This window comes from Micrasema longulum, unplaced genomic scaffold (genome assembly GCF_059751315.1).
Source record: "Micrasema longulum isolate JH-2025_06_02 unplaced genomic scaffold, ASM5975131v1 h1tg000222l, whole genome shotgun sequence".
NCBI classification, from domain to species: Eukaryota; Metazoa; Arthropoda; class Insecta; order Trichoptera; family Brachycentridae; genus Micrasema; species Micrasema longulum.
Window position 1 is genome coordinate 1440159 of NW_028277427.1, and position 13257 is coordinate 1453415.

General features: G+C 30.2%; 2 protein-coding genes across 7 annotated transcripts in view; one reads left to right on the plus strand and one right to left on the minus strand.

Moving 5' to 3' along the window:
- Nucleotides 1-13257, minus strand: part of LOC148283572 (DNA oxidative demethylase ALKBH2-like) — a 232741-nt gene that overhangs the window by 154861 nt on the left and 64623 nt on the right. For 2 of the 3 annotated variants that reach the window (XM_088243652.1, XM_088243649.1), the window contains exon 2: nt 5432-5512. The exons of the other annotated variant lie outside the window; for it this stretch is intronic. The gene's annotated coding sequence lies outside the window, so the exon portion shown is untranslated. The remainder of the gene's footprint in view (nt 1-5431; nt 5513-13257) is intronic. 3 annotated transcript variants of the gene reach the window in all.
- LOC148283574 (uncharacterized) overlaps nt 1-13257 on the plus strand; it is a 184788-nt gene that overhangs the window by 111470 nt on the left and 60061 nt on the right. The window contains exons 1-2 of one of the 4 annotated variants that reach the window (XM_088243637.1): nt 8029-8319; nt 9601-9653. The exons of 1 other annotated variant lie outside the window; for it this stretch is intronic. The gene's annotated coding sequence lies outside the window, so the exon portion shown is untranslated. Of the gene's footprint in view, nt 1-8028; nt 8320-9600; nt 9654-13257 lie in introns of those variants that run through there. 2 more of the 4 variants (XM_088243639.1, XM_088243640.1) reach the window with 2 other exon arrangements.

A 13257-nucleotide genomic window follows, 5' to 3' on the forward strand; every position in this document is an offset into this window, starting at 1 on the left:
TCCCAAGGGACGGAGATTGGATGACGCGAACTTAACGAGAGATCGATCGCGAAGACAATTTCATTAAGACTTGATTTAAATTATAGGAAAATCTCTAGTGCATTAAGAAACATAACATCAATTTATTTTAGAGATTGATATCTCAAAGACGAGGGAAATAACTTAATATATATCTTAACAGAGATTTATCTTACACATATTTATTTATAACTTTTTATCTTTTTATCTTTTTGGGTGATTCCGCGTTTTCTTGATTCGTTTCGACTACCATTGCATGTGTCATCTTCAGGGTAAACTGTGTTTTGTAGAAAAAAAAAGTATTTTCCGACTAGTAATTTGTACCTTGTCGCAGTCGGCAGAAGGCACATTCCGTGTCATTTTTGTAGTGCGTAGTAACGGGAAATGTGTTGAGTTAAATTTCAGCATGTCGTTTATGTTATTTGGGTGTTTGGGTATTTTAATTGTCTCTTTTATTATTAGTGCACTGAAATTTCTAGGTTTATAAAAAATCTTTGGATCGAAGACGAAAAGATGTTCTGTGTCTATAGTGTTCCGCTATTGCAGATTTTTCAGGGTGGCCTAGTTTATACGTTCTTTTTTTTTTTTTTTCGATTTTGAAATTAATTTGATTTTTAATTTTTTTTTTATTCATAAATTTCATAAAAAGTACATGTTTTTGTAAAATTCTAAACATATCTACTTTCACACATCTAGTGAATGTTATCACTGTAACTCTCCAAAAAAAGAGACTAACTCTTGTGCTTGGAGAGAGAATTACACTGTTTTAGTTGTTTATTTAAAAGAGTTTATATAGTTTTAATACAAGTACATGAAAAGAAAAATAAAAACATAGGATGTATAAAGAAAAAACATAAAACAATAATAATAATGAGTTCAAAAAATTTCTTTCGATTTTTATATACATCAATTTATTGTTTTCTCTGCTGTGCGCCCTGTTTGTCTAATGCACACTTTATCATATCCTTAGCAGCTCAATTTATAAGCTGCACAGTTTATAAACGGCACTACGCAGTACAAAAATGACACGGAATGTGTTTGCTGCCGACTGCGACACGGTACAAATTACTACTACGTAAACACATATTTTATTCCACGTAAAAAAATGTTAACCCTGAAGATGGTTCCTACAAAAGCAACCGAAACATCGAAACGAATCCAACATACACAAATCACCCAAAAAAGCTACATATTGATAACAGTGACCATGAAAACCTACGCGCCTATTGTATAAACCACTTTTGAGTAATTCGTCTACCGGTTTCAATTTTACTTCATTATTAGGACTTGCACTATTTTAAAATTACTCGCGTTGCTGTTTATATTATAAAATATTTTATCCACATATGTACCACAATTCGCATCCATAGAGGAGAATAGGTGTTATGCAGGCGTTATATGAGATGCATTTGGTTTTCACTGATAAATATCCGATCTCTAGACAGCCTTTATCTTTTATTTAATGTGGCGCCTGCTATTCGTAGCCGCACTCCCAGTTCTTTTTGAAACCTGACATTTTTGATAACATATACTCCTGGGTAGTTGAAACTCTCGACTCTTTCGATGACTTGGTTTGACAGAGTCAGGGGATTTTGGGGATCAAGGCACGAAGTGGTACACAGTACATGTGTTTTTGCAATGTTTTAAACCTATTAATACATTAAAAAAATAGAATAGAAAATATTTTTAAAAATACATGTGATGATAATCCGCTAAATGGCGTTTTAAAAACACGACTTTTGCACAGTTTATACTTTACATTCGGTCCGTAGATATTCTCCACAAACGTATTTGATAAAAGTAAAAACATCCGGTAATCTTTTTGCAAGGTTTCAAAGATCAAACAAATTCAAGATCTTTATTCTCTTTTATTCGCTTTGAGAAAATTGTTGAGGCTGAAGAGCCGAAGCCCACAAAAATATAAACATTTCGTATTTTCGTTGAGACAACCCCGAACAAAAGTCCTTTGTTTTGTAACAATGAAAATTGCGCTGTAGAAATATATACTCAGCAGGCGGAAAAAGTTTTTTTTTAGTTCAAGATAGGCCCATATCTTTCTTTATTTAACCTCTCTAGACCAGAATTGATTCCCGTGGATACAAAAATATTATGTTATCCAAATGTAGTAAAAAGATATTGGTATTTGAATTTTTACTTGTGAAATGGTTTAGTTTTTAATGAACTCTGGGTCTCAAACTGATAATAAATGGACAAAATGTATAAAACACGCGCTATTATTTATTTTGGCAACAACAGGCCGGGAGGCCTAATAACAGAGGCGAATTACAGCACAGAACACGTAATGAGTTAAACTTTAGCGAAACATGGCAGCTTCCGTGGTGTAGCGGTGAAGACGCTTGACTCACGCACGGAAGGTTTTGGGTTTGATTTCCGGTGAGAACACAAAAATTTAATGTGATTTTCTCAAGCCTGGGTATTCTGTGCTGTAATTCGCCTCTGTAATTAGGCCTCCTGGCCTGTTGTGGTGCAAAAAAAACAACAAAAAAAATGCTACAAACATAATTTAGTGGGATGACAGGAGTTTGCTCCAAAACAAACAAACAAGCTGTTAAATTAAAAAACGATATTATCGTCCGATGTCGACTAGAAAAATACACAAAAATAATAGAGAAGTACTTTTTTATTTATTTATTTACGCGCGAAAGGCTTTTACATAAACTGAGATTATAAACAATTTGCAAATATAAAAATACAATTTAAAATGAAAAAAATATAAATTTTTATTTGAAAAACAAATAAAAATACCAGAAACTCAATTATTATTCAAAAAAATTCAATCTTCAAACCAAAACTTATTGGTTCTTGAAGTTTGATAAAGTTACAGCAAATACATATATTTTTTTGGTTATCTGTGGATTCTCGGGATCAGAGAATTAAGGTCAAACTCCACCTATATTTATTACATAAACATATCTTAAAAAATATGTTGCTTCGTTGGCCTATCAGGCACATTAAAATAGAGACATTTGACCGAATCAGGAACATCAAAAATATTATTTACAACTTCATACATAAAAATCAGATCATATATTATTCTTCTTACACTAATTTTATGTTAATTCCATGTATGCAAAAGAAGACAATAGTTTATATTTTTTCGCGATAAATGCAGTTTAAAATTGATGTACCGGAGAAATTTATGTTGGATTTTTTCAATTTCGTTACACTGGGTAGCATAGCGAGGTGACCAAATTGAAGAATTGATTTTTGATCAACTCCTAACCAATGAACAACATGGATAAGATTAATAAAAAAATGGATTCCTCTCGTTTTAATTTCGGTAGTTACGTGTATAAATAAATGTTAAATTTCGTATGTATTTTAATGAACACCCGGACTGATGGAGTTAAATTGAATATTTCAAAAACAGGTAGATGCGTCTTTTAATAATATTTTGAAAATGGCTTATCATCATTTACGTCTTTATAAATCTGATAAAAAAATAATATTTTTTTTTTCTTCTTGTAATATAATAAAATGAAGATTTAATTATAAACAAAACAAAAAACTTAAATATAGGTAAAAAAAGTAACATGCTACGAAAAATTGGATACAATAAATGTAACACGCGGTAAAAATTAGAGCATTTAATTGTATGGTGAAGTTTTTCGAAAATGAATTTTAAAAAATACTAATGAACTACGTCACAAGTTCTTGCTAATCAACCAATCAACTACAGCGCTGGATAGACTTCCGGTTTCCTGGTAGCCAACTCGCCAGTCACGACAACTCACCGAAGAGTATTAGTTACGTCGCGGGCGAATTAATGACAAAATTACGAAATTTAAAAAATTATTGCGATGAGAATACGTTACATAAAACCATTTTTTTTCTTAGTTTGATAGTTTATAAGCATTTTTTTCTTCCTTTGAACTTCCTCGTTGTAATATATAATGAAAAACTGAATGAAGTTAGTGAAATGAAATATTAAGGTGGAATTTTTTATTTTTTAAATTTATTAATAAACAAATTAAAATACAATATTACAACTAAATACAATTTTTTACAATAATCAAATACATATATTTGCATTAACGTTTCTCATTACGTAAAAGAAATAAACAATTCTTGTGTACATAATGGGGAGTGACGTCTTACAATTGAATTGAATTTAAATTGTCAATTTTGGGAAGAATTAGGAGACTTGTTGCCAAATTATTTACAACACAATTATCGAACCACACACCAAGGGCCTTACTTATAAATGTGTTATAAAGTTACGCCTAATCATAGTGTATTCCCATCCTTATTCTACTACTATTATTCCCAGCCGTTTTCTACCACGATGATTAGGCGTAACTTTATAGCAAGTTGATGAGTAAGGCCCTAACTATCATTAGTAGCGTATTCTTTTTATCAAACTAGGAAAATTAAAACAAACCAACCATATTTATTACTTAACAGAGTTTTTAGAATTATTTTGAAAAAAAAACAGATACATATGGGTTAACATTTTTTTTTTACATTTTTTTTTGCACCACAACAGGCCAGGAGGCCTAATTACAGTGGTGAATTACATCACAGAGCACCCAGGCTTGAGAAAAATCACATTTTAATTTTTGTGTTCTCACCGGAAATCGAACCCGGAACCTTCTGTGCGTGAGTCAAGCGTCTTGACCACTACACCACGGAGGCCACCGTAAAGTCGATGTTAACTGAATTAAAACTACTTACATGTAGGCCAAGAATATTTTACAATACAGTGATATACAGGGTGTTCCTTAAACCCTATCACATCCGAAACCACGATGATAAGTATGAGCAAGAAGATATATTGGCGCATTAAAATATATTTTTTAGAAAGAATAAAATTTAAAAAAATAAAATACAAAAAAAAGCAAATAGTTGCTTACTTCTGCTGGAGTGAAACGAGAAGGGGAAGGGGTAACTGCGCCGCGCTCCCCTCACTTGTCCCCTGCAGAAGTTAGCAACCATTTATTTTTTTAAATATTTTATTTTTTTAAATTTTCTTTGTTCTAAATATTTTTAAAAATATGCTATTATGTCTTCTTGCCCATACTGATCATCGTAGTTTAGGATGTAACAGGGTTTAAAGAACACCCTGTATATGTTATACTTTCGTGTTTAAAATTATCAATTCGTAAAAAAAAACACAGAACTTTGGATTTTTTTTTTACATTACAAGCCAGCTTGTAAATAACCATATTGTTTTTAATTACAATTTTAGTTTGTTTAAGGCGTAAGCCGTTGAAATAAATAGATAAATAATGCCAGAGAAAAGGTAAAAACCAGAATCTCATTTAAAAAAAGCGAAGTTACAAAATTCTATTTTATATAAGGCAGTAAAAAAACATCATGATTTGGGAAGAAACATTCATGAAAAAAAATTGCATAATTAAAAATAAATCAATGTAGAAGTGTAGGCACTTACCTACAGGCTACGTAGCCAAGCAGAGGAGTAATATAGTCCTGCGATTGTTTTTAACTTGCTGGCTATTCTCAGGTAAAAAGTCTGAAAAATAAAATTGAGTGGAGATGAGTCTGCCACGTAGCGTAGTTGTTAGCGCATTCGCTTTCGATTCCTGGCAAGGTCGATATGTAATATTATTTATAACGTCGTTTTATTCTGCCATATCTCATTGTTCCTGGACTGATCATCGTGCATTCATGCAACAAATGATCGACATACGCTGCTTTAAGGTAACAATGCAGTGCCTTATGCACCATTAGGGGCAGATAGGAAAATAATGATAAAAGCGTTTTTTTTTCATTGGGGATTCATTTTTCTTTATCAAAGATTTATCTATTATTTATGTATTACAAAAGTATCCACGTTTATTACACAAAATAGAAACAAAAAAATTATATGATAACAACAAAGAATAGAACACAATGGAAAGAAAGAATACATATTATTTTCAAATAATTTTTAAAACACCCTTCGGGTATCCCAGCGTCAAGTTATTTGAGGAATTTGAGATCTTAGATATAAGGCAATAATATATTTTTAGAATAATAATGTTTGTGAAAGCAAATTATTCTGCCAAATCCCCAAAGGAACACTCCCTCACAACCAGAAGTCAAACTAGAGGATGGGTCATGGGGTCTACCACAAACTCTGAATTCGGGCAAAGAAATTTCAGGTTTCTGAGCCCTAAAATATTTAATATGTTACCCAAACATTACAAAACCATGACCCGGATTCAATTAAACAAATTTGTAAAAAAATGGTTACTGGGAAGTCGAGAAAAATCGGAAAATTTACTCAAAAACATTCTTAAATAATAAATGTCGTAAAATCATATTGTATAACTGTGTAATAAATTAACAAGTAGGTAGTAACGTTATTGTTTATTTTGCATAAAAATGTCTGCCTTAAAACAGGCTGTACCTAGTAAGGCAGACTAGACATGATCCAGAGAAATCTATTACCTAAGTGCGTATGTAGTAAATAAAATAATTATTATTTTTGTTAATAAACCATGATTTGAATTATTATTATTATCTACTAAAATAATATAAATACTGAAATAAAATTACTGAATGAAAAGTGTATTTTAATGTCGAAAGTACGCATTGTTTTTATACCTGTCTGGAGTTATTTTTAGTTTACTTGTATTAAGGTACGTACGATTTGCGTAGTTAGTATATTTTGTTTTAGTAGTCAAAACAAATTTGTATAGAAATCGCATAGACGACTAATAGAGCAAATATTTAATCCTCTCACGTCTGAATAAATCAGATTGTTAATTCTTACGTAGGTATTATTTGTTCACCTGGTTTTGCGTTAATAATATACAAACTCATACAGCATAACCCTTAAACACTACGTTATATTTAGATACATTTATTTTAATAGATTTAAAAATTTTAATCAGACATTTAAAAAAAATTAACTGATCACAGCATATCAATGCTTTATTTTTAATTTTAGCGACCTACTAAAATTAAATGAGTTCTCAAACAAAAAATCTATTTCTCTATAAATTATTTTTAAACTGTAATTTCTTATTTATTACATCAAATCAAATATGCATACATTTAAATCCAACCCCATACACACACACTTAAATTGATAAACAAACATATTTTCAAACAAATTACAACAGGGATGGAGAACATTTTAGGGAAAGAAATGTGGAAGTCTAGGCATTTACAGGGCGGCTTATGACCTGTCATTGGCTGGTTTAAGTGACCACTAAGGTAATAAATAAGCTAAGCTATGCCAATCCTCCACTGTATATTTCGTCGTGATCGCAGAACAACGACGGATTTGCGAAAAATACGATATTTGCTTTCTTTCATATTATTTGATCTTTAAAAAATTACTTATTAAGGCTTTGTATTCCACGTTTAAAAAAAAAAATACTGAACTAACCCAAGTATCAGAGAATATACTTTTATACTTATCGAGTTGTGGCTGTCCAAAAAATATTTGGAACGGCTTTCATGTTAAGTTTAAAAAAATTACGTGTGTCGTTGTTTTACGAGTATTTTTTGTCAATTTTACTTTATTTATTTCCTGTTCTATTTATTTTTAACAAAAATATTGTGCATGAAAAAACTTACAGTTAAATGTAAAAAGTGCTGACTATGAAATAATTAATAAATGCCGTGTAAACCGCACGCTATTTTTACCCTGAAGTTACATGAAGGCAAGATAATCAGTCTTACGCTTTAGGTACTAGTCTAGGGACTATTTTTATTACATTGTTTAATTACAGCAGTGAATTACAACACATAACACGTATATTATTTATTAGTTTATTTAAATGTCTAAGAGGTTTGAAAACATGATAACGTTATATCTCAAAATTTGTTTTTTTGACATTTATCCTTTATATCTTATACCCTTCATATGATTAATTTTACGTTTAAAAAATATATTTATTTTGATAAGAAATGCACTACGTAAAGAAGCTTTTAATACGAATTTTTCGAAAATATTTTAATTTTTTTTTATTTATAATTCAATTAATGCGTTATCGGGTTAACCCAGCCTGCATCAACGTGGCTTAAATTTTCATCAGTTAAGATCCGTACTTAGGATCTAATGCAAGTTTATTAATAAAACGAGAGCATGTATACTCGAATTATTACAAAAACAATAACATAATTGTTATACTAGAAGTGTCTACATACATAAATGTAATCACGATTTTTGTTCATATGTTTATGTTTTAAACGGTGCTTCAATCATTTTTAGTGGATTTTCAATGGAAAAAACTTTATTTAACTGTGATAGTTACAATTTACAAGTAATTTAAGACATTCATATTATATTCATAGTGGATTTGGGAAAATCATTGTATTATTAAAGTAAGTTTTTGGCAAACATTTAAATATATGACAACAGCGATTGAGAACAATTTAGAGAAGCAACATTGATCTCAAGGCATTTACGCGGCTTAGGACCTGTCGTTGGATTGTTATGACATGTTTTACAATATTGTGTTCAAAACAAACAATCCTGATGTTTCATTAATTTTTAATACATAATATTTTGAGCATTTAATAAGAAAAGATTCTTGTTTCAGTTATGTATTTTTTGTAAAAAAAAAATTCAATTAGTAATCAAGTTGTGGTCGTGTAGGATTCGAACCTCGTACCTCGCTCCACCACTCATTAAAGTGTGCCTTATGAATTATTATATACTTCAATTTTACAAAAAAAATATTAGAGATAATTTATATAAAAAAAAACAAATCAATAGGGACACGAAATGATAAATATCTATAGTGTGTAAAAAAACACTGTACTTGTGCCGTAATCCAGGGAGAAAATGCGAGAATACGTTTGTATGAAGTAAATCGGACCGCGTTTCCTCTTCAGATTAATTTTTTTTTGGTATGCTTACAAAACTTTACTTTATTATGATACACATATAAACGTAAAAAAAGATGGTATAACTTTTTATTGGTAAGTAGTTAAGTAGGTACATAGGTACTTGTTTATGATTTAATTTTAAAACTTAAAAGAAATTGATTTTTAAATTATTTTTGCAAGTGTCAAACTCTGCTCTTTTTACCAACGGGGATGCACTTTATGTAGGAATAAGATTGTCAAAAATGTGTTAAATGTTATCTTCATGATTTATTGGGTATTTAATAATTGAACTATGCATCAAATTATTTTTGAAATTTTATTTATTTACATGTAGGTTGTTTATTACACATTATTTGAGACATAGGTCCCAACTCCATGGGACTAAAAGTCCTGTGTTGAGTTGGGAAGAGCAATTAGTTGACATAGACACATAAGTATATCATCACAAATATCATATAGGATCAGAAACATAACAATAAAATTTTTAAAATATATGGCACATCAATATGGTAAACAGTAATTTGAAACATTCCGAAAATCATCAAGGAGTTTCCCACTCAAATCCCTCCCACAAAGGAAAATCCAGTCCTTAACTCCTCTTTTGAAAATGGTTTTTGTCCTTGTCCAAAATATTGATCACTCTCGTTACGATAAAGAAGAGATGTTTCTGAGCGCAAAGTCTTACGGGTTTAAGATATGTGCTCTAGGAAAACCAACAATGCTCTATTTTTTTTAAATTCAGCTATATAAACAATATTTTTTCTTTTATTACAGGTGAGTGCAGTTGATGATAAGCAATTTCGATATAAAAGGGTCCACAACTCAGCGTAAGTGCCGTTTTTAAGGCTTTTATTTAAAAATATATATCTTTCTTATATCTCCATTTTTATGAAGATGATAATAAAGTAGAAGTTCGTTTATCCGATCGCCAAATATCCGGATCGTTATCAGGAAATAAAAAATAAAGAGATATTTCTATAAAATATGAAATGTCTTTTAAAACATTGCCAAACATGTTAAAGTAAGTTTTTAATGTGATTCCAATTTGCTGTATTATTTCAAAAGAAATAGAAAAGTGATCTTAGAGTCAATATTGCGTTTTCTTTCAAAACGCTGCCTTAATTTAATGGTTAATCCGATTATCTGGATTTATGTATATCCTGATAACGTCTGGCACTAATCGATTCGGATAAATAGAGTTTTACTGTATTATAATAATATTTATTCATTTTGTGATGTATAAATTGAGGAGTAATTTTTCAAAGAGGGCTTAGTCAAAATTTATGAATTTTAAAGTAAGAATGCAATTATTTATTGTAATCACAGCAAGAAAACTTGTTTATTAACTATCACTATAAACGAGACCATAAGGTTTTGAAATTTCACATATTTAATAAAAATGATGACAAATTACCAAAGTGTATTTTAGTTTTGTTGGCCTCGTGGTGTAATGGTCAGCGCGTTTGCCTACCATGCAAGAGGTCTCGGGTTAGATGCCCGATATGGTTAATACGAAACATTTATTTAAAGGGTGTTTTTACACTAGAATATTTCATAATCCCTGGACTGGTACCTGAAGCGTAAGACTGATCTTATGATCTTACCTTCATGTAAAAAAAAAAATGATTAAGATACGCTGCGATTGGTGTACCAATGCAGTGCCCTAGGCGCCATTAGGTGCGGAGAGGGAATGAGAGTGAAATAGTATTTAAGTGATTTGACGTTAGTCGAAAATAACGTTTACATGTCACAAAAAATTTGATCTGATAAAAACGGATAAAACACAAATAACTGTTTTTCTCTCAACGATATTTTTGACTTGGGCAGTTTTGAAAAACTACTCTTTTTCGAGTAGTCGATTTTTAAACAATATTCGATATGATTTACAGTATGCTCAATAAATTATTCTCAACATTAATTTCTAGTTTATCGCTTGAGTTCACAGACTCGTGTAAAACAAGTGTTTTGAAGAAAGGTGTCACATTATTAGGATTATTTATTAAAATCTGCACGTGTGTTGACAAATAAGTATTGTTTGAAATAAACAAATACATTGTTCTTTGTTGCATTTGAACAATGTTTTTTCTTGGTGAAGAAATCAAAAAAATATATTTATTGATTTTCCGAACCCAATATTGTCAATATTTCTGTACACGCTGTTTGTTTACCCAATAAAATAAATAAATATTATAAGTAAATAAATAAACAAATATATATATATTTTAAAAACCACTGAACTTCCTCACTCATGTTCTGTAAATTACAAAACGAAATATAATAAAAAGCATAGTATTTTAGATAAAAAATTTAATATGTGTCTAAAAATTCAATCCAAAGGTACTTGACTAGAAAGATTTATTAATAAATTAGATAGTTATCTATTAAATTTGATTTATTTTAAAACAATAATATAAGAATCGCTAAAGGCATAATTCACCCCGGCCGCAGTCACGCGGTCGTACAAATCCACATTACACGGTAAAGTTAGGGTGGATTTATTTAGCTACGTATGTTATTTTTATTTATTTAGTGGTTAGTCCCTTTTTAATTTATCTAGTGATTGCACTGTTTCAAAACACTACACATATCTTAATATTTTTTTCTGACTAACTATATATATATATATATATTATTTGAATTACAAACATATTTCTATAATAACTAAACATGTTTTATTTTGTTTGTGTTTATGAATGTATTTAATGTTATTATACTTCGTTAGTAAATTGATTCCTAAAGAAAATTGCCCGACAATAATTTGTCAATACAACATTTTTAACGGTATCTCGAAAATAAAATATAAATGTAAAATCTAAAGACTTTCTATTGCCACCCTACGGCGACTGTTTGGCGAAACGAAATAGGAAATACTAGGAAAAACATACATCCTATAGATAAGCAAGGCTATCCTAAACTTTCCGAAAGACAGATCGATATACATTATTCTCGCTAACTTATTATTTAACTGAGATAACTTTCGTCTTTCCGCAACACGCTGGACCCGATTTGGCTCCAGTCGAATCAAATTAATAAGAAAAGCTATATTTGCGGTCGAACAATTCAATAAATGTTAGTTTATATGTATATAACCACTAACTGACTCTCCGTCAGGACACTAATTACCGTAAAATGCACCTCTACTATAGTAGTTGCAGAAACGTGTTGATGGACACATGCTTTAAGAAGCTAACACCAATACGCACTGATTACATTAAAAAATATTTCAACTTGCGGGAACAATAGTTTTTTTTAAAAAGGGGGAGAGGTTTAAGGTAGATTAAGAATTTACTAGGCGTAGGGTGACCATTACAATTGGATATTTTATATATTACTATATTGAAAGGTTGTTTGATTATTGATTAACCCTCATCTCGGCAGAACGAAATAATATTTTTTACATATTTGATGGTCGAAACGGCTTCAGAATCCTAAATATTTTTTTAATAAAACAACTTTGTTTTTTACCACCTATTTTTTATTTTTTCTACCGACCGGTTTCAAAGCTATACAAACTTTTTTATAATGTTTGGATAATTTATATAGGGCCATTTTTGTGAAAATCACCTCAAGGGCGCTGTAAAATAAATATCCCAACCCGTCTTGCAGCTACAGAGCGCATGGACGGTTGGGATTCTAGTTCCTCGTCTCAAATTATGATATATTACAATTATGATATATATGAGCTAGATAACAGCACGTCTTGCAGCTACAGAGCGCATGGACAGTAAGAAATCTAGCCCCTATTTACATTTTTATTTGACAATGAAGTTAAGAGTTTAAGTGATATTTTAAAATCGAAATAAAAAGCAAATTTATAAAATTAGAAGTTAGATAACAACAAGTCCCGCAGCTAATGAGCGCATGGACGGTTGAAATTCTAGACCCCATTTACTAAATTGAGATGTTTGATAGTTGATAAAATTTACATAATATGATAGATAACATCACAAAAAGTCTTGCAGCTTCAAAACGCATCGACAAATGGAATTTCAACAACTGTGTTTACTGTGTAACTGTGTAACATTCTTTATCGAGGTTTACTTAACTAATGAATTATATCCTAGTGTATTCTATCAGTATTATGCTAAACAGTATAGAACTAATAAACTAAGCACTCCTGTCGAGTTTTGAGCGTATTCATCTAAAATTACGCTTCTCATCCTCAAGAGACAAAAAGACTTTCAACTCCTGTATCTTTATTAAATTAAGTCATGATCAAAATTTATTTTGTAATTCGCAAATTACAAAATTTATTTTGTAATTTGCGAATTAAGGGAAGTAACACGAATATCAAAATTTCGTGATATTTTTTCAACGTGAACAGGACAAGAATTATTATTGTTCTTCGGTTTATGTTGAAAGTTTTTTTATAATATATTTGTATTAGAAGTGCTGAAACTCTCAAGTGAGTGAGATTATTTCAAATTACGT